The sequence below is a fragment of the Microcaecilia unicolor genome, chromosome 11 (assembly GCF_901765095.1).
Source record: "Microcaecilia unicolor chromosome 11, aMicUni1.1, whole genome shotgun sequence".
Classification (NCBI taxonomy): Eukaryota; Metazoa; Chordata; class Amphibia; order Gymnophiona; family Siphonopidae; genus Microcaecilia; species Microcaecilia unicolor.
The window spans coordinates 136,374,292-136,387,366 of NC_044041.1; positions in this window are offsets into that span (position 1 = coordinate 136,374,292).

Consider the following 13,075-nt stretch of genomic DNA (forward strand, 5'->3'; position numbering starts at 1 on the left):
AAATATTCTTTCCGGCACCGGTGTCCCCCCCAAATCCTCCTCGGTGAAGACCGAAGCAAAGAATTCATTTAATTTCTCCGCTACGGCTTTGTCCTCCTTGATCGCCCCTTTAACACCATTTTCGTCCAGCGGCCCAACCGACTCTTTGGCCGGTTTCCTGCTTTTAATGTATCTAAAAAAATTTTTACTATGTATTTTTGCTTCCAACGCTAATTTCTTCTCAAAGTCCTTTTTTGCCCTCCTTATCTCCGCTTTGCATTTGGCTTGGCATTCCTTATGATCTATCCTGTTACTTTCAGTTGGTTCTCTTCTCCACTTTCTGAAGGATTGTTTTTTGGCTCTAATGATTTCCTTTATCTTACTGTTTAGCCACGCCGGCTGACGTTTAGTCTTTTTTCCCTTTTTTCTAATACGTGGAATATATTTGTCCTGAACCTCCAGGATGGTGTTTTTAAACAGCATCCACGCCTGATGCAAGTTTTTTACTCTGCGAGCTGCTCCTTTCAGTCTTTTTTTCACCATTTTTCTCATTTTGTCGTAATCACCTTTTCTAAAGTTAAACGCTAGCATACTTGATTTCCTAGTTTCACTTCCTTCAATGCCAATATCAAAACCGATCATATTATGATCACTGTTATCAAGCGGCCCTCGTATCGTTACCCCCTGCACTAGATCATGAGCACCACTAAGGACTAAGTCTAGTATTTTTCCTTCTCTTGTCGGCTCCTGAACTAGCTGTTCCATGAAGCTGTCCTTGATTTCATCAAGAAATCTTATGTCCCTTGCGTGTACAGATGTTACATTAACCCAGTCTATATGCGGGTAATTGAAATCCCCCATTATTATTGTGTTGCCCAGTTTGTTTGCGTCCCTGATTTCCTTTAACATTTCCGCATCCGTCTGTTCGTCCTGGCCAGGCGGACGGTAGTACACTCCTATCACTATCCTTTTCCCCTTTGCACATGGAATTTCAATCCACAGTGATTCCAAGGAGTGTTTTGTTTCCTGCAGAATTTTCAATCTATTTGATTCAAGGCTCTCGTTAATATACAATGCTACCCCTCCACCTCAAGCATTAATTACTCCTGAGCTTGCCCTCCCAATCTCTGAATCCCTGAAAATCCTAGGAGTGATAGTCGATCGAAGCTTAACGCTAGAGCAACATACAACTTCTACCGTCAGAAGCATGTTCTTCACTCTTTGGAAACTTAAACGTGTGAAATCATATTTTCCTAGAGACATCTTTCGCACTTTAGTACAATCACTGGCCATTAGCCATCTTGATTATTGCAATGGCATCTACTCAGGGTGCAGAGATGTGTTCCTGAAAAAACTACAGACAGCTCAGAATACGGCTGCCAGGCTAATTTATGGTACTAGATTTGAAAGTACAAGACCTCTGCGAGAGAAACTGCACTGGCTTCATGTCAAGGACCATATCACTTTTAAAATTTGCGCTCTGGTGCATAAAATCATCTACGGTGAAGCTCCAGCATACATGGACACCCTAATCAACTTGCCACCAAGGAACTCTCACAGATCCGCATGATCGTACTTAAACCTCCATTACCCAGTATATTTGGCCTTAAATACAAAAGCACCTACGCATCAACTTTCTCCTACACTAGCGCTCATCTCAGGAATGATCTACCTAAACTGGTGAAACTTACTCCTGATCACCCTACCTTCAAACAGCACCTCAAGACCTTTCTATTTGGCAAAGCTTACGCACCACTCGTCGCCTGGCATCTCTAACTTCTGAAGGTAAAATTATGTATCATACCTGATAATTTTCTTTCCATTAATCATAGCTGATCAATCCATAGACTGGTGGGTTGTGTCCATCTACCAGCAGGTGGAGATAGAGAGCAATCCTTTTGCCTCCCTATATGTGGTCATGTGCTGCCGGAAACTCCTCAGTATGTCGATATCCAAGCTCCATCCGCAGGACTCAGCACTTAGAGAATTACACCCACAAAGGGACACTCTGCCCAGCTCACCACCGCCGAAACGGGGGAGGGGAATTAACCCAGCTCATCCCCACAAAGTGGGGGAGGGGAATTAACCCAGCTCATCCCCACACAAGTGGGGGAGGGGAATCCGTCCAGCTCATCCCCGCGGAGCGGGGGAGGGACACCACCCCGCCGATGCGGGGGGATCTGGCTTATCCTGCAACCGCAACCGCGGGAGGAGCTGACTGACCCTAACACCGCCGAAGCGGGAGGGGTACAAAGCTGCCCTACAGCCGCACGAAGCGGGAGGGAGCGCCGGCAGAATTTATGTCTCAATCCAGCCCCGTAAAACGGAGGGGAGGGGAATGCAGCAGCTCACTGTAACACAAACTCGTCTCAACTCTTGAAGAATCCAATTGAAAAAACTTGAACACGAAGTCCTCCTGAACAGGAACTGAAGACTAACCTTGAACCTGAAATGCAACCAGAATATAAACAGTACAGATATCTGGGAGGGGCTATGGATTGATCAGCTATGATTAATGGAAAGAAAATTATCAGGTATGATACATAATTTTACCTTCCATAACATCATGCTGATCAATCCATAGACTGGTGGGATGTACTGAAGCAGTACTCACCCAGGGCGGGACATTGAAATCCCTGACCGCAACACTGAAGCTCCAAACTGGGCCTCCGCCCGAGCAGCCACAGTCAAGCGGTAATGCCTGGAGAAGGTATGGGCCGATGCCCAAGTTGCCGCCTTGCATATCTCTTCCAAGGAGACGGACCCGGCCTCTGCCATCGAGGCTGCCTGAGCTCTAGTGGAGTGAGCCTTCAGCTGGATAGGCGGCACCTTCCCCGTGGCCACATAAGCCGCTGCAATGGCTTCCTTGACCCATCTTGCCACTGTAGGCTTAGCAGCCTGCAGACCCTTACGAGGACCTGTAAACAGGACAAACAGATGATCCGATTTCCGGAAATCATTGGTCACTTCCAAGTATCTGATGATGATTCGTCTCACATCCAGATATTTGAGAGCAGAGTATTCCTCTGGGTAGTCCTCCCTACGAAAGGAAGGGAGACAGAGCTGCTGATTCACATGGAAGCGAGAAACAATCTTGGGCAGGAAGGAAGGCACTGTGCGAATAGTCACTCCTGCCTCAGTGAACTGCAGAAAAGGCTCTCGACATGAGAGTGCCTGGAGCTTGGAAACTCTTCTGGCTGAAGTGATAGCCACCAAAAAGACTGCTTTCAACGTCAGGTCTTTCAGAGATGCCCTCGACAAGGGTTCAAAAGGCGGCTTCTGCAAGGCTCTTAGCACCAGATTGAGATTCCACGCAGGCACCACTGAGTGCAGAGGAGGGCGCAGGTGATTAACTCCCTTGAGAAAACGTACCACATCTGGCTGCGAAACCAAGGAAGCACCCTTCAGGCGGCCCCTGAAGCAAGCCAGAGCCGCTACCTGGACTTTAAGGGAACTGAGCGACAGGCCTTTCTCCAGACCTTCTTGCAGGAACGCCAGCACTGAAGAAATTGGAGCAGTGAAGGGAGAAAGTGAGCCTGCTTCACACCACGCTGCAAAGATACGCCAAACCCTGGCATAAGCAGTAGAAGTAGAGCGCTTCCTCGCTCTCAGCATAGTGGCGATGACCTTGTCTGAGAAGCCCTTCTTCCTCAGACGCCGCCGCTCAATAGCCAGGCCGTAAGACCAAAGGGGGAGGGATCCTCCATCACCACGGGACCCTGATGCAACAGGCCCTGCTCCACTGGCAGCCGCAGAGGGTCGTCCACTGAGAGCCTGATCAAGTCCGCATACCAGGGACGTCTGGGCCAGTCTGGACCCACCAGGATTATCCGGCCCGGATGCTTTGCCACCTGGTCTAGTACCCTGCCCAACATGGGCCAGGGCGGGAACACATAGAGAAGCTCTTGTGTCGGCCACTGTTGGAGAAGAGCATCTACTCCCAGAGATCGAGGGTCCCGTCCTCTGCTGAAAAAGCGCGACACTTGGCAATTGGCCGATGACGCCATCAGATCTAGGCTCGGCTGGCCCCAGCGCTTCGTGATGTCCAAGAACGCCTGAGCCGATAACTGCCACTCTCCGGGATCCAAGGTATGGCGACTGAGAAAGTCCGCCTTGACATTCATGACTCCGGCAATGTGGGCCGCTGACAGCTGTTCCAGGTTCGCTTCCGCCCACTGGCATAGATTCATGGCTTCCTTGGCTAGAGGGGCGCTCTTGGTATCTCCCTGGCGGTTGACATAGGCCACAGCCGTGGCGTTGTCCGACAGGACCCGTACTGGCTTCAACGCCAGTACCGGGAGGAACTCCAAAAGCGCCAACCGAATGGCTCTGAGTTCCAGGAGGTTGATAGACCACTTTGCCTCTGCAGGAGACCAGAGCCCCTGCGCTGTCCTTCCCAAGCAGTGGGCTCCCCAGCCCGTCAAAGAGGCGTCCGTCGTGACGACAATCCACTCCGGGGTCACGAAGCATCCCTGCAGACAACTTGTCTGCCTTCAGCCACCAGCTCAGCGCCTTGCACACTGCTGGGTCCAAGGGAAGGCGCACAGCATAATCTTCCGACACCGGAGTCCAGCGCTGCAGCAGAGAGTGTTGTAGTGGTCTCATATGAGCCCTGGCCCAGGGCACTACTTCCATCGTGGCCGTCATAGAGCCCAACAGCTGCACATAGTCCCAAGCCCGAAGCGGCGAGGCTACTAGGAACTGGTCCACCTGAGCCTGAAGTTTGACAATCCGATTGTCCGGCAGGAACACTCTGCCTACTTGGGTGTCGAATCGAACTCCCAGATACTCCAGGGATTGAGTCAGGCGCAGCTGGCTTTTCTCCCAGTTGATGATCCACCCCAGGGAGCTCAAAAGAGCAATCACCCGGTCCACAGCTTTGCCGCACTCTGCATAAGAGGGGGCTCGGATCAACCAGTCGTCCAGATAAGGATGGACTTGTACTCCTTCCTTTCGCAGGAAGGCCGCGATGACCACCATTACTTTGGAGAAGGTCCGCGGAGCAGTAGCCAACCCGAACGGGAGGGCTCTGAACTGGAAGTGTCAGCCCAGGACTGCAAAACGCAGAAAGCGTTGATGAGGAGGCCAGATGGGAATATGCAAGTACGCTTCCTTGATGTCCAAGGATGCCAGGTACTCCCCTGCCTTCACTGCCGCTATAACAGAGCGGAGAGTCTCCATGCGAAAGTGCCGAACTTTCAAGGCCCGATTGACCCCTTTGAGGTCGAGGATAGGCCGTACAGAACCTCCTTTCTTTGGTACCACAAAGTAAATGGAGTAACGTCCCTTGCCAAGCTGATTTTCTGGCACCGGAACGACCGCACCCAGGCGGATCAGATTGTCCAAGGTCTGCTGCACTGCCACAGCTTTGACCGGAGACTTGCAGGGAGAGAGTACAAACCCGTCTCTTAAGGGTCGGCAGAACTCTAGCTTGTAGCCGTCTCTGATGACTTCCAGCACCCAAGCATCTGAAGTTACCCTGGTCCACTCGCCCAGAAACGAGGACAGGCGTCCTCCAATCTGCACTGGGCCATGGACCAGGACCCCGTCATTGGGTACGAGACCCTGGGGGAGGACCGGAGGGCGCACCTCCGGGACGGCGGTCTCTGCAAAAGGAATGCTGCTTGGGGGAGAAATTCCTCTTGAAGGAAGAGGGGGCAGAGGAGCCCGACTTGCCCGGGCGGTACCGACGGGCTTCCTGAAACCGTCCTCTGGAGATACCGGGGCGAGCACTGGCCCGAGCCCTGATCTCTGGTAACCTCTTGCCCTTAGATGTGCCGAGATCGGTCACAATTTTGTCCAGCTCGACCCCAAAGAGCAGCTTGCCTTTAAAAAGCAACTTAGCCAGGCGGGACTTAGAGGCGTGGTCAGCAGACCAATGTTTCAGCCAAAGCCACCGCCGCACAGAGACTGAGCCATACCTTTAGCCGAGGCTCTCAAGACATCATACAGTAAGTCTGCCAAATAAGCCAAGCCCGATTCCAGGGCCGGCCAATCAGCCCTCAAGGAAGGATCCGAGGGGGAAGCCCGCTGCACAATCGTCAGGCACGCCCTGGCCACATAGGAGCCGCAAACTGAGGCCTGCAAACTTAAGGCCGCCTCCAATCTTCTGTCTTGGGCGCCCTTTAAGGCCGTGCCACCTTCCACCGGCAACGCCGTTTTCTTAGTCACCGCAGTGATTAAAGAATCCACGGTAGGCCAAAGAAAGGCTTTCCGTTCACTTTCAGGCAAAGGATAGAGGCGGGACATAGCCCTAGCCACTTTGAGGCTCGCTTCCGGGACATCCCATTGAGCCGAAATTAAGGTGTGCATGGCATCATGCACGTGGAAGGTTCTAGGCGGGCGCTTCGTCCCCAGCATAATGGCGGAGCCAACAGGGGCTGAGGGAGAGACGTCCTCTGGAGAGGAAATCTTCAAAATGCTCATGGCCTGCAGTAACAGGTTGGGCAAATCCTCTGAGCGAAAGATCCGCGCTGCAGAGGGGTCATCCGCTCCATCCGAGCGGGAATCCGTCTCCTCCAAGGAATCCGCAAAGGACCGTTGGGAGAACTCAGATACGCTGCCCTCATCTACATCAGAGGAGACAAAGTCCTCTAAAGCCTGGGAATCCACCCGAGGGCGTTTACTTCCGGGGGCCTCAACCCCTTTATCGGACAAGGGAGAAGGGGCAGCGTTCTGCATAAGGAAGGCCTGATGCAGCAGCAAAATAAACTCGGGGGAGAAACCCCCCAGACTGTGCACTTCAGCCGCCTGGGCCACAGCCCTAGACGCACCCTCAACCGGCACTCGCAAGAGCGGGGGAGAAACATGCTGCGCATCCAAGATGGCGTCCGGCGCGACACTCCGCGAAGGAGCCGCGCGGGAAGAACGGCGCTTAACTTTAGCCGCTTTTTTGCCGTCGCCCAAATCAAGGGCGGCCATGGCATTAATGTCTCCCAGCTCAAGGGCGGCCCAAGAAGAAGCCGTCCGAGCAGCGTGGCCGGCCAAGATGGCGGAGGCGAGCAGCGGGGGATGGGCGTTTATGGCGGGAAAAACCGCCGCACCGGAGGAAGACCCGGAACACTGACCGGCCTCCGAACTGACACCCAACAAGGGCGAGTCAGACTTTAAGACCCCCGCATCCCCACTAGAAGCGCACACGCGGTGTGGAGCGATTCTTCGCGCCCTCGCCCTCCGACGCCATAGGCCACGTGGAGATCGATCGGGGAACCCCCTGCCCGCTATAAAAAGGTAAAAATTACCTGCTTCTCGCTCCGAGCTGTAACGACCTGGTGTCCCAGTGAGTAGCTGCAATAAACGTTTAAATAAACGTCAAAATAAACGCCCTTAAGGACGTTCAAAAATTTTTTTTTTTTTAACGGAGCCAGCGGGAGGGGGGAGAAAAGGAGGGACCTGGCGCCACCAGGTTTGCACTTGCTCAATAAGAGCCCTCAACCCCAGGTACTCAACAAAACCTAAAAATTAGGCTTGGAGACCTAGCCAGAGCTGCTGCTATGTGTGACCACCACCTGCTGAGATAGAGAACATACTGGGGAGTTTCCGGCAGCACATGACCACATATAGGGAGGCAAAAGGATTGCTCTCTATCTCCACCTGCTGGTAGATGGATACAACCCACCAGTCTATGGATTGATCAGCATGATGATATGGAACTGTCTTTATCCCAGTGTCATATTAATCACCACTGCTCTTTCTCTTTTTCTCTACCTCGCATTTGCCCTTTCTCCATTATTCTTCTAGGACATTAATTGTTTGATCCCTGATTTGTTGTGTGTTTATGTAGATTGTTGTAAGCCACATTGGGCCTGCCCATGGTTGGGAAATTGTGGGATATAAATGCTGTAAAAAAATAAATATATTGTGATAAGGTGGGAGAATTCAAGCCAGGCAGGAGCAGGTGCAGGGCCAAACTACACATCCCAGAAGGTAGTGAGAAAGGGAAGCAGGAAGGTGAATTCAAAAACCTGTCAGGGACTTCACATTGGGGAGGTGGAGGGAAAGACTGGAGGGATCAGCAGCTATGGCGCTTAGTGACCAGGAGAGGGAGCAGTAATGGAAAGACTCAATTCCCCTGGGTCAAAAATCAATACAAGATGCCTTCCACCTGGGAGGCCGAGGGAGGAGCTAACCGACAGGCTGGGAAGGAGCCAGAGTTAATGGAGTGGGTTGAAGCAGGAGAAGGAGAGAGTGCAGGACTGCCAGGTTTGGATGAACAAATGGATGTGGACTGTGATTGTACTCGGGTGGAGGGTTGAAGGCAGTTGGGTGGTCACAGGAATCCAGTTGCTGTGTAGAGGGAGGTGTGCTGCCATCCTACAACCACTCAGGAGAAAAGACTTTAACATTGAAAAACTAGGAGGTTTGAACTTTGGAACTGGAATTTACACAGGGGGAGTTTTGCTGAGACTTTGAACCCTTTTTGAATTACTGTGGTGGGGGAACAGTGCTTGACCTCAACTGCTTATACGAACTGTGTTGGGGGAAGGGGACATGGGTGCAGAGGAATAAACAGACTTTCACTAACTGCCCGGTTGCCTTGAGAGACTTTGTGATTGGACCACTGAAGGGGGGAAGCTGGATTGCTGATTACCCGGTTTCCTGCAGTACTGCAGGGAGAAGCACTAGTGAGCTGACCACCATTCCAGTGAGATTACTACCAGGCTATTACAAAAAAAAAAAGTATATATATATATATATATATATATATATATCATGTAACATAGTAGATAACGTCAGAAAAAGACCTGCACGGGTCCATCCAGTCTGCCCAACAAGATAAACTCATATGTGCTACTTTTTGTGTATACCTTAGTGTCTGTGTAGGAATGTGTAACAGTGCAGCTTGCTCCAGTTTCCCAATAGTAGGTATACTGGTGCGCCAGAGCCCTATGTGTGTGTGTATATATATCTATAATCACACACAGGGCTCTGGAGTACCAGTATACCTACTATTGGGAAACTGGAACAAGCTGCACTGTTACACGTTCCTACATAGACACTACATGCTAGCAGAAGCCTTCACCTCAGTCACACATGCAGAGTAGCCATACTGGGTCAACAGTAAATAAATAAAACTTTATTTATGACCTGCTATATCTTTAAAAGTCTAAGCAGGGAACAAATCATATACAAAATATTAAAAAAACAATAAAAATTATTTCTTTACACAACAAACTATACAAAAAAATGTACAATTCAGACATACAGCAGATTAAAATTTACATGGTATTACAATAATTTATACATCAGAGGAATCAAAAGCCTGTAGAAATAAATGAGTTTTCAATGCTTTTTTTAAACTTGTCCATATTTTGTATTGAACAAAGTTCAATGGGCAAAGCATTCAATGATTTCGGACCTTTGATGTAGAAAATAGATGATCTGCATTCTTCTAAATAAACCTGATGAAGTGAAGGCACGTCAAGTAGCTGTTTCTGAGATGATCTCAGAGAGCGAGTAGGTTGATAACATCTTAGAGTGGCACTAAGAGTTGGTGAAATATTACCATTCAATATTTTGAAAACTAGCAATAAAATTTTAAATTCAATGTGAAATTTTACAGGGAGCCAGTGCAGTGATTTCAAAATTGGAGTAACATGATCATAACGAGAACCTCCTTTAATCACTTGGGCTATAAATGTTCTGATCTACTTGTAACGCCTTCAGCATGTTACCGGTAATCCCCATTCGCAAACCATTACAGTAATCTAACAGTGGACAAACTACAGACTGAACAATTTTATGAAAGTTTTCAACAGAAACCAATGATATAATACGCCGTACAATTCTTAATTTATAAAATACCTTTGCTATTATGTTTCCAACCTGGTTTTTCATAGATAATGTAGTGTCAAGTTGCACCCCCAAATTTCTAATGTGATGGAAATAGGGATATTAGCAGAGTCAATGTTAAAAATCTTAGAACAATTTACCCTTTTTGTACTAGAGAGGAAAAGGAATCTGAGTTTTTGAAATGTTCAATTTCAAACTATTTCCCTTCATCTATTGCAATATTTTTTGAAAGGTAAAATCTCAATTTAACAAAAGTATCTTCAAAAGAGTTCTCAACATGCAGTACAAACTGTATGTCATCCGCATACAACTTGTATTGCATCCCCAAACATCTCAAGAATGTACATAAAGGTAAAAGAAAAAGATTAAATAACACCGCTGAAAGACAGGAGCCTTGTGGAACACCTGTCAAACAGACCAGAGACTCCGATTTTTCTGTTCCTTTGAACACACAGAACTTCCTGTCTTTCAAAAAAGATTTAAACCAGCTTAATACGAAGCTGGATAATCCGATTATAATCGATTCAACAAAATAGAATGATCAATGGAATCAAAAGCTTCAGAAATATCCAGGGTAGCTAAGAAAAACTTAGTACCCTTATCAAAACCTGGGCTGACACTGTCAAACAAAGATATTAATAATGTTTCTTTATTAATGGTCCATCTAACCCAGTATCCTCTTTCCAACACCTGGCAGAAACCCAAATTGTGACAACATTCCATGCTACCAATCTAATACAGAATAGGGACCCACAAAAATAAGTAAAAATTGGAATAGAGAACCCCCGCCCCCCCTCCGCCCAAGGAAGCCAGACTCCATAAACTGTGCAATACTGGTAAAAAAGAAACAGAAATGCATTTTCTCCTGTACATGGCAAAATAAAAATAGAAAAATGTACATTTTACAAAGCAGGATCATCTCAGTCCTTACATAGAAACATACATAGTAGATGACGGCAGAAAAAGACCTGCACGGTCCATCCAGTCTGCCCAACAAGACAAACTCATATGTGCTACTTTTTGTGTATACCTTACCTTGGTTTGTATCCGCCATTTTCAGGGCACAGACCATAGATGTCTTGCCCAGCACTAGCCCCGCCTCCCAACCACCATCCCCGCCTACCCCCATCGGCTCTGCCACCCAATCTCGACTAAGCTTCTGAGGATCCATTTCTTCCGAACAGGATTCCTTTATGTTTATCTCACGCATGTTTGAATTCCGTTACCGTTTTCATCTCCACCACCTCCCGCGGGAGGGCATTCCAAGTATCCACCACTCTCTCCGTGAAAAAATACTTCCTAATATTTTTCTTGAGTCTACCCCCCTTCAATCTCATTTCATGCCCTCTAGTTCTACCGCCTTCCCATCTCCGGAAAAGGTTCGTTTGTGGATTTATACCTTTCAAATATTTGAACGTCTGTATCATATCACCCCTGTTTCTCCTTTCCTCCAGGATATACATGTTCAGGTCCGCAAGTCTCTCCTCATACGTCTTGTAACGCAAATCCCATACCATTTTTGTTGCTTTCCTTTGCACCACTTCAATTTTTTTTTACATCCTTCGCAAGATACGGCCTCCAAAACTGAACACAATACTCCAGGTGGGACCTCACCGATGACTTATACAGGGGCATCAACACCTCCTTTTTTCTGCTGGTCACACCTCTCTCTATACAGCCTAGCAACCTTCTCGCTACGGCCATCACCTTGTCACACTGTTTCGTCGCCTTCAGATCCTCAGATACTATCACCCCAAGATCCCTCTCCCGGTCCGTACATATCAGTTTCTCCCCGCCTAACACATAGTCTCCCGTGGATTTCTACTCCCTAAGTGCATCACTTTGCATTTCTTCGCATTGAATTTTAATTGCCAAACCTTAGACCATTCTTCTAGCTTCTGCAGATCCTTTTTCATGTTTTCCACTCCCTCCCGGGTGTCTACTCTGTTACAAATCTTAGTATCATCCGCAAAAAGGCAAACTTTACCTTCTAACCCTTTGGCAGTGTCACTCACAAATATATTGAACAGAATCGGCCCCAGCACCGATCCCTGAGGCACTCCACTACTCACCTTTCCCTCATCCGAGCAAATTCCATTTACCACCACCCTCTGGTTTCTGTCCGTCAACCAGTTCCTAATCCAGTTCACCACTTCAGGTCCTATTTTCAGCCTGTCTAGTTTATTCAAGAGCCTCCTGTGGGGCACCGTGTCAAAAGCTTTGCTGAAATCTAAGTAGATTACGGCCATAGCACGTCCCTGATTTAATTCTCCTGTCACTCAGTCAAATAATTCAATGAGATTCGTTTGACACGATTTCCCTTTGGTAAAACCATGTTGTCTCAGATCTTGCAACTTATTGGCTTCCAGGAAATTCACTATCCTTTCCTTCAGCATCGCTTCCATTACTTTGCCAATAACCGAAGTGAGGCTTACCGGCCTGTAGTTTCCAGCTTCTTCCCTATCACCACTTTTGTGAAGAGGGACCACATCTGCTGTTCTCCAATCCCACGGAACCTCTCCCATCTCTAAGGATTTATTAAACAAATCTTTAAGAGGACCCGCCAGAACCTCTCTGAGCTCCCTCAATATCCTGGGGTGGATCCCGTCCGGTCCCACGGCTTTGTCCACCTTTAGATTTTGAAGTTGTTCATACACACTCTCTTCTGTGAACGGTGCTATATGTATTCCATTTTCTTATGTACTTTTGTCAGTCAATCGCGGTCCTTTTCCAGGATGTTCTTCTGTGAAAACAGAACAAAAGTATCTATTTAGCAAATTTGCGTTTTCTTAATCATTATCCACATAGCGGTTCGCAGCATCTTTCAGTCTCACAATTCCCTTTTTAGTCTTCCTCCTTTCACTAATATACCTGAAGAAATTTTTGTCACCCCTCCTTACCTTTCTAGCCATTTGTTCTTCCGCTTGCGCTTTCGCCAGACATATCTCTCTCTTGGCGTCTTTCAGTTTTATCCGGTATTCCTCTCCGTGTTCCTCCTCTTGAGTATTTTTGTACTTCAGGAACGCTAACTCTTTTCTACCTTTGTTGTCTGGGAATTTGGCTGGTCCCAGCTTTTTTTCTATGTTCCATGAGCCAGCCTTACAAATTCTTTTCCAGGTTGGCCTTTCCATGTCTTTTCTCTCCTCTTGTCATCTTCCCTTCCTTCTCTACATTTGTTTGGCACTGATCTTTCGTTTTATGTCCCCACTATCAAATAGCTGTGTATACAGCTGCCATTTGATCGAGTTCCAGAAAGGAGATTTTTCAACCAGTCCTAGTTTGAACTCTCATCCCAAATTCATGT